We start from the raw sequence: 8,372 nt of genomic DNA on the forward strand, positions 1-8,372 counted from the left end.
ATCAGAGCGGTGCTGATCAGTGGAGCATGATGAAAACGTCACAAACAGTCATTGTTACTGAACAATGAACTAAACAACAACCCCAAGAATGAGTGCTGGAAAATAAAGTTAAAACTATAATCACATTACCTGTCAATCCTACCATCTTCGCGTCCCCCTTGGAGGATCTTTACGCGCTCCCCAGTTTAAGAACCACTGATCTATAGACGAAGCAGGCATTATCTCTTTTACGGTACGCTAGGGACTTTTTGATCTTTTCAATAAGATTTGGTACCGAGGCTGAATTAATTGCAAGTTGTTCAATCATTTTTATAGTGCTCTAAGTAATTTTTACTTAATCGAAAAAAGAAAATTTTGCTGGATACTCCACCGCTCAGCGCACAACATATCATTACCACAGGAGACCCTTCAAAACTTGAAATTATCAACGAAAGGGTGCAACCCTCCTGTACAATGTCGACCTGCTACCTGGCACATGTAGGCTAGTTGTTTTGTTGGTTGCAACGGAGCAATGTGCAAACATCAAAAAAACATTTTGCTCCACCAACAGTTAAATTCCGATGTGCTTTATCAAGGCACAACAGAGGAAAAACATCGCTATGTTTGCATTGCAATGGGAAGTGAGAAAGCGCTTTTACGAAGCTTTTTCAGTGGGCTGATGGAAACAGGCGATGCTGCAACACCATTTATTAGTGCCGCACCATCGCTTCAAGAAGCCCTCAGTGAAGGTGTTGAGGAAAATACTTTTGACATTTCAGCGCAGGGGTATGACTACACTGCCGAAAATGTGGCGCTGTAACAAGAAGTATCCCGTGTTTTGAAAGAAAAGCTAGCTTCGAATATGCAGTCAGACGAATTACACACAGCGTTGCATAAATTTATTAACACACTCTCCACATCTCGCACTGACGCCTAAATCATTTCTGCCCTGCATACATTTGACAAAGATTCGATACCCAGGACGAGTGGTGGAAGGCGAATTAAATGCCAGCCAACTTTTATAGCTCGGCAATGAATTGGTATCTCAGAGGTTCAGCTTCTGTTGGTAAAGGACGACCGCCGCCAGTAGCGCAACCAGAAAAAAAACAAAGGGTGAGTTAATTCAAAAATGTCGGCCGAGTGATTTGCGAGAATAGTGACAGTGACAATAGACCAATGCCCATCCAATAGGCAAGTGGTTCCCAACCGGGGGGGAATTCCCTACTAGGGGAGAATTTTGCAATTTTTTGGGGGGAATTTGGTTTTAGGATTGTAAACCTTTTTAAGCCTAGTAAGTTGGCCGAGGCTAGAGCGTTAAAGAGGATATTATTATTAGATTAACTCCCAATTATTTAAGCAACTGTGCACTGACATGGATGCAAACCATGACGTAGTAACACTTCTTTTTCATGCAAATGCTCGATGGCTTTCAAGAGGAAACGTAACCAAGCGAGTGTTTGAGCTCAGAGACGAGCTTAAATTGTTTTTTGACCTTTAAATAAAATTGGAATTTGTTTCATTGCTGAATGATGACAGATGGATTAGATTCCTTGCTTGTTTGGTTGATAGGTTTGGTCCATCGAATAAACTAAATCTGAAAATGCAAGGGGAAAACACCAATATACGGTATATGACATGTCCAATCGCCATCTCCATTTAAAGCAGATTGCGCATCAACATGGGTTATCTGTATCCATGAGCCATTGACATATTGATACCATGTGAATTTACAAGCTGTAGCCTACTGCTTCCATGCTGCTCAAGGCAGGCTGGGAGAGAGTGATGGATTTATGTCACTATCATTAGGAGATTGTCTTAAGGTACTAGAAGGCTCTGCTGTCCTGGTCGCGGGGAGACTACATTTTGTCTGGCCTCTACCTTTTGACCAGCCTGGCTTGGGTGGCCCTTCCAGAGCAAATGCCAGTAGGCCTACCGCTCAGCATTTAAATATGCTTTGGAAGCTTTCACCAGCAAGCTTGATATTTGAAAGAGAAAAGTTAGAATGAACAATTGGACATGTTTAAAGAATTATCATCGGTGCTGGTTGTTGACGACAAAGAACAAGTTCTTCCAGAGTTGGAAAAAGAAATGATTTTGCAACATCTCACAGCATTAGAACAGGAATTCATTGGATATTTTCCTGAAACTTATGACAATGAGCTTGATTTAATACGAAATTCATTCACATTGTTGATGGAAAAAATTCCCAATAAATTGCAGGATGAATTTTTAAAACTCAAAACGGATTCTTGCGCAAGAGACTTATTCAAAGAAAAATCAATGACTGGATTTTGGCTATTAATGTGTAATTCCTATCCCAAAGTGGCTGAGAAAGCTATTCGAAGGATCCTTCCATTTGCTTCCACTTATCTATGCGAATCAGGTTTTTTAACTTTTGCAAATGAAAACAAAACAGAGAAACAGATTAGACGTGGAGAATTATATTCGTTGTGCTCTTTCCAATACTCTTCCACCACTTTCACGAGTTGTCGAAACAAAAAAATAGCACAATCCTCACACAGACTGTTAAATACATTGACTCTTATATTTTGAATGTATTCTTGGAATAAAATACTTTTCAGCAACGTTCTTCATTAATTAAATGATTTTAGTATGAAAAGGAATATTACAGGCTAAAAAGCTTATTGGGCTACTAGTGAAAGTTTAGTTTATCTTTCAAGACTTAGATTAAAATATTAATGTAAACGAGTTTTTAACAAACCAAATTTATAGGGGGGGGATTTGGATTTTAATATCGACTAAAAGGGTCCACCAGATAAAAAAAAGTTGGGAACCACTATGCTGTGCAAAGTTTCATTAGCAGTGGTGCCACTCCTAGTGTTTTTTCACTAGATCTAGTGTTTTTGGATTGCATCTATAGTGTTCTAGTGTTTTTTTTGCTATTTAATGTTTTTTTTAGCGATTTACCGCTATGTTGGTGTGCATAAGTTTGGACAGTGTTCAAAGTAGCCCCACCTATTTTTTGTTTGGCTGGGCACATCAGTGTGTTTGAAATCAAGACGCCCCTTCGTGCTTGCCGCACAACAACTACTTAAGAACCCAGAAGAACTTGGTTTAAGTGCGGCACACTGGACGAACCACATGTGGAACACGGAGTGGCAAAATCACACCTCCACGCTCCGTGACTTCTTACCCGACGCCGATCCCCGTCCACCAGGGATGTCCCTCGCAAGGCTTGCGTGGGTCAGGCCCGCCTGCTAACTGGCGTCGGCCGCTTTCGTTCGCACATGCACATTGCACAAGTGGGTCCTGGCTCCTTCATCTGAATGCGAGTGTGGTGCCACGGAACAGACCGCAGACCATGTCATCCACCACTGCCTAACCCACCGGCCTCCACACGGTGCGCATGGTCTGAGGGTTCTGGACGACGAGACTGCTGAGTGGCTGAAGATTTCCTGCCCTCCAATATAGCCTGGAAAGATCGCTCATACGCCATCATCAATGGGTTGCAATGGGGGGGAAGAACAAGCACCTTCTCGTGGTCCCTCCCGTCAGTACCATGTCTTCAAGAAAAAAAGATATGCGAAGCGAAGCTTGTCATACTCGAGCAAACCACGCCCCTCAGGGCAATGACACCAACAGCTCAGCCACAGCTCTGCTGGCAAGGCTGGACTCAAAGAGGAAGAATCGCTGGACAGAAGCCGTTGAATCAATCGACTTCACGCACTCCAGCCGCATAGCATGGAGTACACTGAACAACCTAACTGGCAGATCACGTGCCTCTCGTCAACAATGTCCCGTTTCAGCAAATTCCATCGCCTCAAAACTTGTGGAGAACGGGAAATACAAATCGAGAGACCGTGAATCAGATAGATCCGTCTTGCAAGAAATGACGGACCTCTGGAGGGTAGCAACCCCAGACGGGGACAACATCTCGGGTGAGTTCACCCCGGAAGAATTTTCCGCCGCCCTCCAGCACATAAAGCCAGGTAAAGCCCCGGGCCCTGACCACCTTTGCCCGGAGCTGATACTCCGTGCTGCTGCCTCCTTAAAGTCCTGGTTAAAAGACTTCCTTTCCTGCTGTTTGCGCCACCTGAGAATTCCCAGAATCTGGAGAAGAGCCCTTGTGGTTGCAGTTCCTAAGCCGAATAAGCCTCCAGGGGACCCGAAGAGCTACCGTCCAATCTCACTGCTATGCATCCCATTCAAGATCCTCAAGAGACTCATCTACGCCCGTGTCGAACCAATAATAGATCCGCAGCTCCCCCGTGAACAAGCTGGTTTCCGACACGGACGATCAACCGTAGATCAGGTCACTTTTATGACCCAAGACATTGAGGACAGCTTCTCGGCTAAGAAGAAGGCTGGCGCCGTGTTTGTTGATCTCACGGCTGCCTATGATACCGTATGGCATAGCGGCCTTACCTGCAAGTTACTCCGTCTGCTCCCTGACAGACACATGGTCCATATGATGATGGAACTTGTGCAAAACCGCAGTTTTACCCTCACAACCGGTAGCGGTCGTCAAAGCAGACTACGCCGACTTAAAAACGGCGTCCCACAGGGCTCAGTCTTGGCTCCTCTCCTGTTCAACATGTGCACCTACGGCTTGCTGGGGAGCGCCTGCCCTGCTGTGCCGAGCCTACATGCCTCGGCGTGGCCCTGGACGGGTCACTCACGTACCGCCGGCATTTGAAGTCACTGCGCAAAAAACTGTCTGCACGCGTCGCACTTTTGGGGCGATTGGCGGGTTCCGGCTGGGGAGCTGGTGCTAAAACTCTTCGTACTGCTGCCCTAGCCCTTGTTCGTTCCGCCGCCGGGTGCTGCGCGCCGGTCTGGTGTCGTGGTTCTCGCACCCGCCAGATTGATGCCGCCATCAACGACGCACTGCGTACTGTGACTGGATGCCTGCGTCCCACTCCAACGGACTGCCTACCAATCCTAGCAGGCATCCAACCCGCTGAGCTACGCCGTAAAGGAGCCACGATTTCTCTCGCTCGCTGCGCTTTGGACCCCGACCATCTCCTCCATGCAACATTCGGGAGACCACCACCTATAAAGCAGCGGCTGAAATCAAGACGCCCCTTTGTGCCTGCCGCACAACAACTACTTGGGAGCGCAGGGGAGCTTGGTTTGGGTGCGGCACGCTAGACGGGCCGTATGTGGCACGCGGAGTGGCGGGGTCGCGCCTCCGCGCTCCGTGGCTTCATGCCCGGCGCCGGTCCCCTTCCACCGGGGATGTCCCTCGCAACCGCCTGCAAACTGGCGTCGCCGCTTTCGTTCGGACATGCACAAGTGGGGCCTGGCTCCTTCATCAGAATGCGAGTGTGGTGCCACTGAACAGACCGCAGACCATGTCATCCACCACTGCCTAACCCACCGGCCTCTACACGGTGCGCATGGTCCGAGGGTCCTGGACGACGAGACTGTTGAGTGGCTGAAGATTTCCTGCCCTCCAATCTAGCCTGGAAAGATCGCTCATACGCCATCATCATCATCAATGTGTTTGTAAGTGGACAGCGAGTTTTTTGTGTATGGTTACACCCAATGATGACCAATTTGAGATATTTAGCATAACTACTTTAAAAAATGCACACACAAATGACTGTGAAAAGTGTTCAAAGTAGACTAAAGTAGGTAGCGTAGCATTTCGTCGGCTTACATTTGATGAGCGTGGAGTTCTTAGACTACACTACCTCAGAGATTGTGAGTAATATTGCGTTTTTGACAATATATTTGCAAAGGCCAAATTTGGGGAAAATTTTGTTCGCCCCCCCCCCCCCCCAAACTGTTGGAGCTGGTACACAAGTCCCCCCCCCCCCCCCCCCCTGGTAACTCATGACAAAGAGGAATTGACCAAAACATGTGGATTGAAGTGTGTGAACAGTAAAATAGTTTCACCCTATATGTTTGGTCGAGTCCTGTCTTTGTCATGAGTTACCAAGGTGGGGGCCGGGGGACTTGTATACCAGCTCAAAAATGTTTTGCTCTTCTACGGCTATGACTTCAGGGCTCTCACTTTCAAGGAAATTCAGTTCTATTTAGAAATTTTAAGGACTTTTAACAGCCACTAACGCCATTGGCTGTCATTTTTGTACATTGTGCATGTAAATGATCGTGTAGGCCTATTTATGATAGGCTGCTAGTGTTTTTTTTAATCTAGTGTGTTTTTCAGTCAAATCTAGTAGCCTACTTTTTCATGACAAGAAAGTGGCAACATTGTTCATTAGGCTTTTTTCTTTAAGTTTATTTTTTGTGTGTCTTGTGAGCGAAAGTGAATTTTCCCTGAGCAGTTTCTTTCTTACTGTAATACCAAAACTTAACAAATTTTGCTGCATCTTGCTGGAATAACCTACTCGTATAATCTAATTTTGTAACCAAAACCAACCTTGCCGTATCATTATTACTCGATCAAAGCCAGACATTGTGACGTAAAACTTGAGATAAGTTGCGCGTGATTAGTGTAGAAGTACCGGTACTCTCATCGATTCTTAGCGAAGAATTTACCTTTGTTACGCTGATTCAATGTCATCAATCGATGAAACAACGTAAAAATCGAAAGTTTTCCTTCTTGAATGGAAGCTAAGAGATACAGTATTCACATTTTCTAGGTGTGCGGAAATCATATTCTCGCAACAAGTGTTCGTGCTATGCAATGACGATTTGTATCGGTAGTTCCTGTGTTATTTCTCGGCGGACAAATTTGACCGATCTAGATGGTACTTCCCACAGACATCACATGCTGTGACGGCGGACATGCTCCTCTCAGTTCTGATGTGCTATGCGTAAATCATACCCACAACTATCTGATTAATCTGAACTAGTTTTTCGAATATTATTTCCATTTGCCACGACATACCTAGCTGCGAAAGTGGTTTTTCAGCTCTTGTCCATATCAAAACGAAGGCTAGTAATCGAAAGAAAGTTGAAGATGATATGATACTAAAGTTGAATACCGTATACCGAATACCTACTAAAGTTGAATATTAATGATTATGATACTAAAGTTGATAATGATATGAAAGTTGAAGATGCGCCCATTGCGATAACATACAGTACACTGCAATCACAGATGCGATCAGGGCTGGATTTCAGCCGGAACTGTCCGGAGCGCCGCTCCGGAAGCTCGATCAAAAAGTTGACTTGTCCGGAACGGCGTTCCGGAAGCTCAAATATTTTATACTCTTATTATGCATTGCCCTGTTCAGTAAAAGTATAATCTATAATAATTTTAAATGAGTCGACCACGTTAAATCGCGTATCCACTCTGATAATATATCTTCGTACTAGTCTTGACGGAAGCGAACCTGTGAATGTATTAATTGTAGATCTTGTTGAGCTCGCTAGTCTTACGGAGAATGGCATCTTTGATTCCCTGAAAAGCTGCCTAAAATCATATGGCATGTCTGCAACATTTTATCTTCTTGTTTGATTGGTGTTGTATGTGATGGCGCGGCTGTGATGTTAGGGCGCAAAAATGGTGTGGCAAAATTGCTCCGTGATATATTTCCAGACATTGTGGTGTAGTATTGTGCAAACCATAGATTGGAACTATCGGTTCGTGATGTAGCCTTTATCCGTAATGTACCGTCCCTATGTTAGGACAAGCGCTATAGCCTTTACCACGCTTCTCCTAACATAGGGACGGTACATTACGGGACGCGCAACTCCATTGTTCCGCCAACATTAGAAGGGTCAATTGCCAATTTGACATTTTTGCTACGCTTTGCTGCTGGCTTGCTTTTAACTAACAACCTTAAATTATTTTAAAATCAACTTCACTCTTCTTATATAACAAATAAAAAGTACAATATTTTGTAAATAAGAAAAAAATCGTAACCCTTCTAGTGTTGCGGATGAGCCAAAAGCGGATGTAGTTTCGCATCCCTATGATCTATTCTACACTCCCTATCCTAACAATAGCAGGGGATTGGGTGAATGTGCAGCCGCTGTTGAAGTGCAGTTGTTGAAAATCGGAAGGGTACTGGACACACGTTGGGTAGCCTAGAGTTTCCGCACAGTTAATGCCGTCTGGAATGATTTTCCAGCACTTGTTGAACATTTCAAAAAGGGAGCTAGTAGCGACACAAGAGATTCTCGGAAACATGCAAACAAGGACTCTTGTCGAAGATAACATCCACGGATTTCTTATTGGACGTGGCTTTGATGTAAGATTCCTTGCAAGAGTTATCCGAATAAGCCTCGAACTGCACAACAGAGCATGTACTATTTGTGATGCAGATAACAAAATTAACAATCTTGCAAAATTATTTGAAACACGTAGGAACAAACCCGGACGACATTATCGCATTGCCAAACGATGCTGAAAACTTAGAGTTAAAAGGTGTGGAATTGCATGTAAACATTTGCAGAAGTAGCCCTCCAATCAATCCCCGCATCTTCTATCATCATTTAGAAAATTCCATTCAAGT

Source organism: Aplidium turbinatum, chromosome 2, assembly GCF_918807975.1.
Source record: "Aplidium turbinatum chromosome 2, kaAplTurb1.1, whole genome shotgun sequence".
NCBI classification, from domain to species: domain Eukaryota; kingdom Metazoa; phylum Chordata; class Ascidiacea; order Aplousobranchia; family Polyclinidae; genus Aplidium; species Aplidium turbinatum.